Below are 13120 nucleotides of genomic sequence, written 5' to 3'. Positions count from 1 at the left end.
TTCTTGGTTCAGCCTTGGGAGTCTGTAGGAGTCTAGGAATTTATCCATTTCCTCGAGGTTTTGATGTTCCGTGGCATAAAGCTTCTCAAAGTACTCCCTGAGGATCCTTTGAATTTCTGTAGTTTCTGTTGTGATGACCCCCTTTTCATTTCTGATTCGGTTTATTAGGGATTTCTCTCTCCCCTTCTTTGTGAGTTTTGCTATAGGCTTATCGATCTTGTTAATTTTCTCAAAGAACCAGCTCTTGGTTTCATTGATCTTTCGGATTGTTTTTTGGGTTTCCATCTCGTTAATCTCTGCTCTGAGTTTTATTATTTCCTTCCTCCTGTTCGGGTTGTGCTCCTTTTGTTGGTCATTCTCCAAGCTCTTAAGCTGTGAGGTTAGTTTATTTATGTGGGCTCGCTCCTCCTTTCTGAGGAATGCTTGTAGAGCTATAAACTTTCCTCTTAAGACAGCTTTTGCTGTGTCCCATAAGTTTTGGTAACTCGTGTCCTCATTTTCATTCGTTTCTAGGAATCTTTTGATTTCCTCTTTGATTTCCATTCTAAGCCACTCGTTGTTCAATAGCGCACTGTTTAATTTCCAGGTGTTTGATTTAGTTTTCTGTTTTTGTGTGTGATTTACTTCTAATTTAAGCGCATTGTGGTCTGAGAAGATTGTTGATACAATCTCTATCTTCTTAATTTTATGGAGATATGTTTTGTTGCTCAGCATGTGCTCTATCTTAGAGAATGTTCCATGTACACTTGAGAAGAATGTGTATTCAGCCTTTTGAGGATGAAGTGTCCTGTATATATCTACTAAGTCCCTTTCTTCCATTGTTTCCCTCAGATTAAGTATGTCCTTGCTAAGTTTGAGTCTGGTTGATCTATCCAGAGGTGACAAAGCGGTGTTGAAGTCTCCCACTAGTATTGTGTTGCTATTGATGTCTTTTTCCAAATCTATGAGTAGTTGTTTTAAGTACTTTGCTGGTCTCTCATTAGGTGCATATACATTTATTATTGTAAGTTCTTCCTGTTGTACAGATCCTTTGATCACTAAGAAATGGCCTTCACTGTCTCTTATGACCTTCCTCACTCTGAAATCGATGTGGTCTGATATTAAGGTGGCTACCCCAGCATTTTTATGGGAGCTGTTTGCCTGTAGGATTGTTTTCCAGCCTTTGACTCTGAGTCTGTGTTTGCTTTGACTATTGAGATGTGTTTCTTGCAGGCAGCAGAATGTTGGGTTCAATTTTCTAATCCATCCAGCCACTCTGTGTCTTTTAATTGGTGCGTTTAGCCCATTGACATTGAGAGAGATTACTGTTATGGGATTTTGTCCCATTGTTCTGTTGAAATTAGGTGTATTTGAGGGGCCTGTCCTGTCTTAAAGTAGCCCATTTATTTGTACTTGTAACCATGGTCTTGAGTCTATGAAGTTCCTGAGCTGTTGTTTGTCTGTGAAACTGTGTGTTGTTCGTTCTATTATGAATGAGAGTCTCGCTGGGTAAAGTATTTTTGGAGAGGCATTTATTTCATTGAGTTTTCTCACTATGTCCCACCACTGTTTTCGGGCCCTGAGGGTTTCATCAGAAAAATCAGCTGTGAATTTTAAGGATGCTCCTTTGTAAGAGATTTCTTTTTTCCATCTTGCTGCTTTCAGAATTTTGTCTCTGTCTAAAGTTTTGGTCATTTTGATCAGGATGTGTCTTGGGGTATTTTTGTTCGGATTTCTTCTAGCTGGTACCATTCGGACCTCCTGAATGTGGTCACAAGTTTTCTTCAGCTCTGGAAATGTTGTAGCAATGATGTCTTTGACAGTTTCTTCTTCATCAGGGTTTTCTTCCTGTCCCTCTGGGACTCCAATAATTCTTATGTTACCCCTCTTGGCTTCATCACGATCTTCTCTTGCCATCTGTTTCCAAACTGTGAGTCTCTTTTCCATTTTCTGCTCTTTTCTGGCGAGTCTCTGAACTTCATCTTCAAGCTCACTGATTCTGTTCTCAGCAGCTGTTACTCTGCTTCTGAGGCCTTCCACTGAGGTTTTCAATTCGCCTACCAGGGTTTTCAGGTCCGACATTTCCGATTGCATTTTTCTCATTTCTGCCTTCAAATCCTCTTGTCTTTTATTGGCATTGCTTTACATTGTTTCTTTTAGTTCCCTAAGCATCCTAACTAGCTCCCTTCTGAATTCCTTGTTAGAGAGGTTGTCTAACACTACAATACTGTTGGTGTCTTCTGGGCTTGCCTCTTCAATAAGAAAGTTTGGTGGGCTTTTGCGTTGCTTTACCATTGTAACCAGTGTGCTTTAGTCCTTCACCTTCACTGTTACTATTCTGGTTGAGTGAGGAGAGAGTTCCCGGATCCCTTCAGCTTTGTTGCTGCAGGATCTGATGTTGCCTCAGTTCCCTTCCTGTGCAGGTAAAGGGAGAAAACCGGCAATTCTAGGGGATCAAGCTAGCTGCGCATTCCCTGGGGGAGTCTCAAGCCGTGGGGCAGGCTGTACCTGGTTGAATGAGGAGAGACTGCCAGGAGCCGTTCAGTTTTGTTGCCAAACAATGGGCCTCGGTTCCGTCCAGCACAGATTATACTATTCTCTCTTATAGTGGAAAGGGATTATGGATAAGATTTTGTCCATGGTAGGCACCCTTCTACGTTTCTGAGTTTGACGTTCTTCTCAGTCAGGCGTTATTTTTTGTTTTATAACAGACATTGAGTGAAACTTGAGGGGAGGAGCCGAGGGACTGGTGGTCGGTCCCTCGGAGATGGATGGGCGCTTTCCCCACTGGGTTTCAGGCGGGAATCTGAGGCGCGGATGGGGGGACAGGAGCACTTCCCGGCTGGACGCCCCCGACCCACCTGGAGGGGAGGAGCCGAGGGACTGGTGGTCGGTCCCTCAGAGATGGACGGGCGCTTTCCCCACTGGGCTTCAGGCGGGAATCTGAGGCGCAGCTGGGGGGGCAGGAGCACTTCCTGGCTGGACGCCCCCGACCCACCTGGAGGGGAGGAGCCGAGGGACTGGTGGTTGGTCCCTCGGAGATGGACGGGCGCTTTCCCCACTGGGCTTCAGGCGGGAATCTGAGGCGCGGCTGGGGGGGCAGGAGCACTTCCTGGCTGGACGCCCCCGGCCCACCTGGAGGGGAGGAGCCGAGGGACTGGTGGTCGGTCCCTCGGAGATGGACGGGCGCTTTCCCCACTGGGCTTCAGGCATGAATCTGACATCATTCTTATAACACCAGACATCAGCCAAATGGCACAAATGCTGGCCAACTTCAACCGTGAGTGTGGAAAGGTCGGACTATAGCTGAATCTAATGAAGACAATGTTTATGAGAAATGGTCTCCTTCCTGACGTTCCATTCACTCTCAATGTCTACCTGCCCACATACCAAATTCCGGACGAACATCTCCAAATGCAACAGTTATGTGTACCTAAGTCGAGAAGTCAACATGTCGAACAACCTGGCACCTGAGTTGTGCAGGAGGAAGAGAGTGGCTTGGAACGCCTTCAAGAATGTCGAAGAAATAGCTAAATGGACAAAGAACCTCCAGCTCCAGGCACATCTCTTCGATTCCACTGTTCTTCCTGCATTAACATACGCCTCAGAGACCTGGGCCCTACAAAAGCAGGATGAGAACTCTATTTGGGTCTCTCAAAGAGGAATTTAAAGAGTTATGCTTGCAGTATCATGCTTCACTCAAATGAGAGATAGAATTGGAGTTCTGACCTTCGTGGACAGTCAAGAATCAGGGATGCTGTCTCGTTTGCCAAGGCATCGAAAATGGGCTGGACACGTAATGAGATTTGGAGGCAACCACTGAACTAGAGCCATTACCGACTTGATTCCAAGGGACGTCAAAAGATCGTGTGGCCACCCACCTCTGAGATGGTCAGACTTCTTCATCAAGATCGTGAATGATCAGTTTGAGGCTCTTCATGTTCCTAGAATTAGCAGATACCGTTGGGCTACTTAGCACATGACAGGGATGAATGGAGACATTGCTGGTGCTCACTCGAGCAGATCAATGAGTAACGGGATATCAAGTGATCAAGTGAACTCTTCTATTATCAGTAGGTTTTGTTTCATATTTGTGAAAACAGAAATGTTCTCAGACTCAAAATTTATTATCATGAAAGGCAACGAAAAAATCTAATTAAAACATGAAGAAATTGATCCTAAAATAAAGTCCTCTATAACTCAGAGAACAAAAAAAATCCCTAAATGCTTCTTCCAGTCTGACAATTCAGCTATCTTTCTTAAAGGTGGTAAAGCATATCTGCAGCATAATAACTACATCTAACTACATCCATTAAAGTGGCCTGGAGTAATAGTACAAAAGGAAAGGTGTTTATCTTGCATGTAGCTGACCTGGGTTTGATCCCTGTCACAGTTTGTGACCCAAAAAAAACAATCAAAAAATTAAAGACAGTGAAAGTCACCACTGAAGATGGGAGTACATCAGAAGAAAGGCAAACAGAATAATAAAACTTATAAAAGAAATAAGGGACTCAGCCCCGGCAGTCGACCTCCACGACCCAACCACCACCATGCTCCAGGTCATTTTCCACATGCTTGGGCCGAGCTTCAGAGCCGAGTGAACATACTCCTAGACATTTTCCATAATTACCACACTATATTTGATTGGGTTCAGACAGTAGGTAACAAATCATAGAGAAATATATATATATATATATATATATATATATATATATATATATATATATGCCTCTCGGCGAGCTCGGCAAACTACTGAGAGAATCCCGCCCACACAGCAGAGCCTGGCAATCTAGCCATGGAGTATTCGATATGCCAAAAACAGTAACAATAATGTGTCTCATTCCCCTGACCCTGAAAGAGCCTCCAGTACGTTGGGAAAGACGAGTAAACAGAGGCTGCTAAAATCTCAGGCCTAGGATGAATGGAGGTGTTACTGGTGCCCGCTTGAGTAAATCAATGAACAACTGGATGACTGATACAGTGATACAATGATTAAATAAAATGAATGGACAAGCAACTCAACTATCAATAACTTTGTAAATCATGTTTTTTAACGTAAAAATCATAAAATTAAAAAATATACAAACTGATGCACTTTGACACAAACTGTGGTTATCAGAGGAAAAGAGATTGTAAGAATTGGGAGAAAATATGGATTGAGAAAAAATACCCTGGACGTTTAAGAAAAAGTGCTGGTGTTATTTTTTGTAAATTTTCTTTAAATGTACTTAACTGCAAAGGTAATCAGCAAGTATCAATAAAAATTTGTCCTTGGTTCTTTCATAAAAAAATAACAAATGTTGAAGTGTAAATGCTTAAGAATTGGAACAATAAAACATTTTTGCAAAGCTCCACTCTCAGCATTCAGAAAATTCCATTAACATGATATGTAATGAGAGAATAGGTGTTGTGTACCCATGAGAACCAGTAAAATCTATCGTATTCAGATCATATTGCATGAGGATTTCGAATTTACACAAACCAAGACTTAATTTAGTGAATCTCAGTCAACTCAATTCCATTCCTAGGGTCTAAAAGGAACTTCACATTATCAGATTTTTTCATATAAAAAATAAAAATTTAAATTCTTCTATTTTGGAGAGCCCGGCAAGCTACCGAGAGTATTCGATATGCCAGACACAGTAACAAAAAAGTCTCCAATGGAGACGTTACTGGGCCCGCTCGAGCAAATCGATGATCAACGGGTAGGCCTTTACCTTTACCTTTACCTATTTAAATATAAAACCCATGACTATGGTCACGTAATATATACTTTCACATTTAATATTTGTGAAATAACATGTCATGAGTGTGCCTAGATTTACATATTAATGGACTTTAAAATGCAAGATAATCCCCAAAGTTCAATAATGTCATAACTTTAGAAGTTATTCTACACACAAATGGATTCTCCTTGGAAAATAGTCAAATATCCACCCATAGTTACAAAAATACATCCAAAACCAGCAGCCCCCCAAAGGGAAATAGCAGCTCTGACAAGCACTGTAGCACTGAAGCACTATCTACGGTTGTTCATCAATTTGCTCGAGCGGGCACCAGTAACGTCTCCATTGTGAGACTTATTGTTACTGTGTTTGACATATCAAATTCGCCATGGGTAGCTTTCCAGGCATTGGCGTGTGGGCGGTATACTCTCAGTAGCTTGCCGAACTCTCTGAGAGGGATGGAGGAATTGAACCCCGGTCGGCTGAGTGCAAGGCAAATATCCTACTCTCTCCAGCCCAGCTATGACAAGAGAGAGGAAAATTATGACATGAAACTGTTTAAAATATATGTGTGTATAATTCCACAAGACAGCTAAAAATGTGTCTTCTCAAAACTAACAAGGATTAAGCTAATGCATTTCATTATTTTAAAGATATCACAACCATCATTCACCTTATAAATAAAATTATTTTCTGAACTTTTAAAATAATTGTGCTAAGCTTCCATCATAATGTTATGTAAACCACAGGTAAAGAAAATTTAGCTTCTTTTGGTGTGATTATAAATGTTAATGGATTCAATTGTTTATTTTATAGATGCCAACCTTGGCTCAGTCAGAGATCAAATGCCTATTTGTAGGATAACATTGGTTCATCCTTTCTCCCTTGGCCAAGGAGTTTAAGTTTTTTGAGTTACGACCATCACAGTGCTCCCGAGGCACTCCTATTCCTCTATGTTAATCTTTAACTTCTTCTCTGTGCTCTGCTTCCCTATCTGTTAATCACCTATATCCCCAAATTAAACCCTGTGACTTGTAAGGTCAGATCCTGCTAAGGACTCTGGATTTTGTATTTGTAAGTGAAATATTGCTTTTCTCTTTCCCTTATGTCCTTTGCATAGTTTACTTTACAGCAATGTCCTTTCTGTGTTGACACAGGAAGACAGTTAATTCTGTGCTTTTGTAACTTGGAAGATAATTGAGTCCAAATAACATTTACTCCCAGACATCTGTAATATTTAACTCAACTTAAGCCTTGGTTGCCTTTCGTTCCTAGCACCCCAAAGCAGGGTCCTGATGAAGGAACTGGATGGACCCAGGGCAAGCTATAAGCAACCCTGGTTTCAAAACAGGACAGGGTATATAAGTGCCATAAAACTTATAATTTAAAAGCATGGTACTGAACGAATTCTGTCATGACCCAAAAAGAAGTGACTGGACAAGGACCCTGCAGTTAAAACCCTCAGGACAGACTAATCTGGCCTGAAGACTGTAGTCTGGGATCTATAGCAAGATGTACCCAGGAGATCCATCTTTTAAGCTTAATACATTTTTTACTGTGTCTATACAAAATGACTAATATCGTTAAGACATAAATTTAAGATAACCGTTTAAATGTTTAAATGTATATGGACTAAGGAAAGGAGAAACACAGCCTTGAGCTGATCTCCTAGCAGGAGGAGATCTTTGTTTTAGAAGAGCTTCCAGAAGGAAAGCTTTACATATGTTGATTGTGCTATCTCACCTAGGTGTGATTGGTATCCCCAACCTTTGGAGGCTGGGCTCTTGACTAAGGCACTGAGACCAAGTGCCAGGAGACTAACAGGGGAAAGAAGGAGAGAGGAAAGAAGGGCAGCTTGAGACTGGAATGGAGCACTCAGTTAGATTGGAATAGGTGCATGGGGAGAACGGAATAAATGGCGGGACAGAGATTGAAATAAATGGCAACTGATCACCAACCAGCTTGGCGGCCCCGTTCCCTCCTTCATGTGTTTGTTGGCCGCTCTCAGAGGTAGGGGTGGGGAAGTGGCTCATCGCCACCTAACGTACGTGATGAGAGTGCCCACACTCACTTTTGAACACACACCTATTAGGGAGCACATTTTTACCTGCTGTGACACTCCTCAGTGGATGTACAAGATGGAAGAGACTCAGCTGAAGTTTTCCATCATTTAGAGAAAGACTGAGGTCTCCGGACCCATGATGAAACCCGCTAGTAAATACATGTCCTGCTCGGTTCCATGTCCGAAACTGTAAAGCAAGAGATGCTTCATCCTTTCCTGGGGTGCCTGGAACAGCCAAGTAACTCCTGGGGCTCAAAAATGTTATGGGCACAGGCAGGAGAAAGTCACATTTCCCTGTGGATACAGTAAAAGACACCGTTAGGAACAGGAGTGACAGTTTCATTTCAGTAGCAGCAGTTTTCCAAGATTCATCTTTTTTGCAAACATCTCAGTAAACACGTATTTTAAATATTAGTCCTCTCCAAGTAGACAAACAGAATCATTCACAATCCTTCATACCATTCTACTCTGGATTGGTCAATGTTTGTTTGTTGTTGTTATTTTAGGGCAACACCCAGCATGCTCAGGGCTTACTCCTGGCTCTGCTCCGGGAATTACTCCATGTGGGGTTTGGGGGACTACATGAGGTGCTGGAGATTGAACCTGGTTTGGTCAGTTATCCAGTAAGGCAACCAGCTTACCTGTCTGTGGTACTTTCCCTCTGGCACCTAGTTTGGTCAACGTTTTAGGAAATTTCCAACTTCATTTCTCAGTGTTAGCAAAGGGATCAATAGCAACTTTCTCCCTAAGTTTTTGGGCTGAGTAAAAGATACAATAGAGGAGAGCTTTTCTCCCTTGAGATGTTACATGTTTTCATCAGTGAAACAGGATCATGAGTTCCAGGAATTATTCTTCTATTCTCTTTTTTTTTTACTCTGCACTTTCCTTCTTTTTTTTTAAATTTTTATTAGTGAAACACCATGAGGTACAGTTGTAGACTTACAAATTTTTGTGCTTGGATTTCATGGTGGTGGAAAACAGGCACTGGTGGAGGGATGGGTATTTGATCATTGTATAATTGAAATCCAGGAACTATTCTTGTCACTCAGATGATAGCAACTCTTAGTGGGAGGAATATTTATGCACATCTGAGGGAAAATGTGCAGCCAGCCAAGATGAACCAGAAGCAGACTTACCTCTTCAAAAGTTCTCACAGGCTTTCACCCAGAGGTGCTGCTGGCCAAAAGTTTAACCCATCAGTTGGGAATGCTCTTAATTTTTCACAATTCTATTTAAAAAACAACACTTTATAGTCTAGATTATTTTCATTATTCGACGAACAAATCTCATTAATCATAATGTCTGAAGAGAAAAATCTGAATGCAATTCCAATTAAGTTTGCTATAAGAACTTTTACCTGCTATTGGATATGTTTTCATAAATTTCACAGGGAAGCATATATGTCCCCAAATTTCCCCTCATCCTCAACAAATATTATGTTAAGAAAAACAAGACTCTAGACACCAGAGCATATTTTGAAATCACTATAATCAGGTCAATGTAGTATTGGTATTGACATAGATATTTCAATGGAACAAAAATAGTCAACAAAAGCATCGGAGATGTTCACATATGCTCAGGATGGAGTGAAAGTTATGATGATTCAACTATGTGGAGGAAAAGATTTGGTTCACTGCTCTAGCAAATAAATAAATGGAAATTTATCAGATAAAAATTAAAATCAATGCTTACATCACATAAAATGATACAGATTTAGATTTTTAAAACAATAAAACCATTAGAAGATGTTACAAGAATATTCATGAGGCCAAATACATTGTCTAAAGTTTTAGTCACATTCTGAAATAAGCTACAAGAAAGCACATAGATAAACTGATGACTAACAAAAATATCTATGCACCCAACATACCATAAAATCTTTAAAACAAAATTAATACAAAAAATGTTTTAACTAAAAATGATAAAATGTTGTTTACTAACATAAAACTATAAATTAATATGAAAGTTCTTATAAAAGTAAACAGAAAGGTATTCAAAATAATAAGACATAATAATCAATGTTCACATTGATAAGAAAATAAAATACAAATCTATGGAAAGCCAGAGACTGGCACACATTAAAAAGAACAAGACCAATGCCAAAGTGGATGCAGGGAGAAAGGGACTCTCATTCACTGTTGGTGGGAATGCCAACTGTCCGAACCTTTATGGAAAACAATATGGGTATTCCTCAAAAAACTAGAATAGAGCTTCCATATGATGCCAGCAATACCACTTCTGGGAATATATCCCAAGGGCCCAAAAGTACACAGTAGAAATGCCAACTGCACTTCTATGTTCACAGCTCTACTCAGAATAGCAAGAAACTGGAAACAACCCAAGTGCCCAAGAAGAGACGACAGGATAAAGAAACAATGGCACACCTACACAATGAAATACTATGCAGCTATAAGGGAAAACAAAGTCATAAACTTCGCTTATCTATAGATGAACATGAACAGTATCATGCTGAGTGAAGTGAGTCAGAAGGAGAGAGACAGACATCAAATTATTGCACTCAGACTCAGCAATTAGAAGACAGTAGCTCGCCCAAGATTTCTCAGGACCCCATACCGAGCAGATTTGACTCAGGCATCTCAGACGGAGAAGGTGCCTTCTCTCTGCTTACTCCAAATGAAACCCTGGTGGGCACAAAATTCTTAAATAAAAACCCCCATATATGGGACCAGGGACTGAAAACTCCAGGCCACATGGTGACAAGGGACGGTCAGTCCCTCCTCGTCTCTCCTCCTGTATTCCTTGGCTGTCATGCCTATAAACTGTCTCCAGGACCCAGTTAAGTATACCAACTGCCTTCACCCAGAGACTCACAAATGAATCTCAGAATGGATTTAGTCCCTATATAGATGTCTCCAGATCCCAATTATTTACAGTTTTAGAATTCCAGGAGAATGCATCTGCAAAAGCAGCTGTGTGACCTCTCATTATATTCACAATGAGCAATAGAAAATAAATTACCTAGCATCTTCCTGTGGCAGGCAGGCTTGAGTAGTGGTGGGAAAATTTGAAATAATGATGGTGGGAAGGTGTAATGGTGGTGGGATTGGTGTTGAAATATTGAATGTAATCAATTAATGTGAACAACCTGATGAATATAAAATTTAAAAACTTAAGAAAAGTAAATGATTGCACTCATGTTTGGAATATTAAAAAATATAGTGAAAGACTAATACCCAAGGAGAGTAGAAACAAGGGCCAGGAAGACTGGACCATAGTTGCAAGCCTGCCTCAATTGCTGGGAGAGAAGGCATATGGGATAAAGGGATCACCATGACAATGATCACTCTGGATGAGGACTGCTGGCTGAAAATGGGAAAAGGAACAAACATGATAACCTCTCAGTTCCTGTATAGCAAACCAATGCCCAAAAGGAGAGAGAGAGCAAAAGAGAGAGAGAGAGAGAGAAAGAGAAAGAGAGAAAGAGAAACAGACAGAAAAACATAGAGAGAGAGAGACAGAGACTGGCAGAGACAGAAAGACAGAGACAGATAGACCAAAGACACAGAGACAGGAACAAAGTTCCTGCCATAGAGGCAGGCTGGTTGAGCAGGGGAGGTTAAGAGATAGGAGGGAACCTGGGGACATTGGTGGTGGGAAATGTACACTTGTGGAGGACAGAAAGATGGGTGTTGACACATAGTATGACTGAAACCCAATGAGGAACAACTTTGTAACTAACTGTTCTTCAAATAAAAAAAATTAAAAATTGAAATAAAAAAACAAATATTTGGAGTTTTTTTAATTTACCTGTAGTCACATAAGCAGGAAATAACAGTAAGAAATTAGTTAAGTTGACTTAGCTGGCAAGGAACTAAGAGATGGAAAATAAAAAAAGAGTTAGCTTATAGGAGAAGAGAGGTATCTCTCATATTTTAGTGAAAGTATCATGTTATGATTTTGGGAAAGCACCAAAACCGTTTAATAATTTCTGAAACTATATAAAACATTTGACTAAAATGTTATATTCAGGAATTATATCAGTGAAAATTCTAAGCAAAAATATATGTACCTGTGCAAATGCTTCTCTTTTATTTGGCAAGTGGGAGTTGCAATCACACCCAGCAGTGCTCATGGCAGGGCTTGGGGGGACCATATGCAGTGTTGAGGATCAAATCAGGGTCAGTCATCTGCAAGACAAATGCCCTACCTGCTGTACTAGCACTCTGGCCCCACAAATGTCTGCTTTTAGTAATCAAAAAGCAAGAATAAAGCAAATGCCCTCACTAGGAAATGACCAAATACATAATACTATACTTTCATAATGGAAAGTTTTAAAGCTACTCTGACATAGAATTAAATCACTGAAGTGAGATGTTGCTGTCAGAAAATCAAAATGAAAAATAAGCTTTAACAATTTCATTCTTGCTAACAGTATAAAATGTGGAGGCATGTGTATGCATTAATATGTGTGATTATCAGTCTAGTGATTTACATAAAATTCTATTTTTATATATATGGAAAGACAAATACTTGATTAGTATCAATGTGGCTTGGTTGAAAAGCAAAACTTGTGGGTAGAAAAATCAGAAGTAAAAGTAAACCAACAAAAAAATAGCAATAGCAGCCAACTTTCAAGGACTCGCTCATCTCCCCCAACCCAGGTACAGGCTTGGTGGGAATGACATCCAACCTCAAGATATTCTCCCCTCCACATCACATATGAACCATAAATTACCCTCTTATGTTAAACTTTCACTAGGGCAGCCCAAACACCAAAAACACATTAGGCCAATAATTTATTAGTTCCATCTCAATTAATATTACACCAAAAACACAACAGTAACAGTAAGCTTGAAAGTCTAAACTGCACAGGTCACAATGGTAAAGCAACGCAGAAGCCCACCAAGCTTAGTTAGTGAAGAGACTAGTCCAGAAAATCAAATCAGTAATAATGCACTAGACAACCTCTCTGATGAGGAACTTAGAAGGGAGCTACTGAAGATGATTAGGGAGCTAAATTAAACACACCGCCAAAACAATACAAGAGCATCTGAGAGCAGAAATGTGGAAAATACAAACAAAATTACAAACAGAAATGACAGATCTGAAAAACCTGGTATGTGAATTGAAAAACTCATTGGAAGGCCTCAACAGCAGAGTAACAGGTTCTAAGGAACAGAATCAGTGAGCTTCAGGGTGATGCAGAGAATCTCCAGACAACAGCAGAAAATGGAAAAGAGTCTCATAATGAACCAATAACTGTGAAGAGAAAATCGGAATGAAGCCAAGAGGAATAACATACGAATCATTAGAGTCCCAGGGACAGGAAGAAAACCCTGATGAAAAAGAAACTGTCAAAGACATCATTGCTAATATGTTCCCAGAGCTGAAG

The 13120-nt window shown here is 40.3% G+C and overlaps 1 pseudogene; it reads right to left on the bottom strand.

Annotated features, from left to right (window-relative positions):
- LOC130034949 (contactin-associated protein-like 3) overlaps positions 1 to 13120 on the bottom strand; it is a 158780-nt pseudogene that overhangs the window by 116101 nt on the left and 29559 nt on the right.

The sequence above is a fragment of the Sorex fumeus genome, unplaced genomic scaffold (assembly GCF_029834395.1).
Source record: "Sorex fumeus unplaced genomic scaffold, SorFum_2.1 ptg000063l, whole genome shotgun sequence".
NCBI classification, from domain to species: domain Eukaryota; kingdom Metazoa; phylum Chordata; class Mammalia; order Eulipotyphla; family Soricidae; genus Sorex; species Sorex fumeus.
This window is presented reverse-complemented; position numbering and strand designations above follow the sequence as displayed.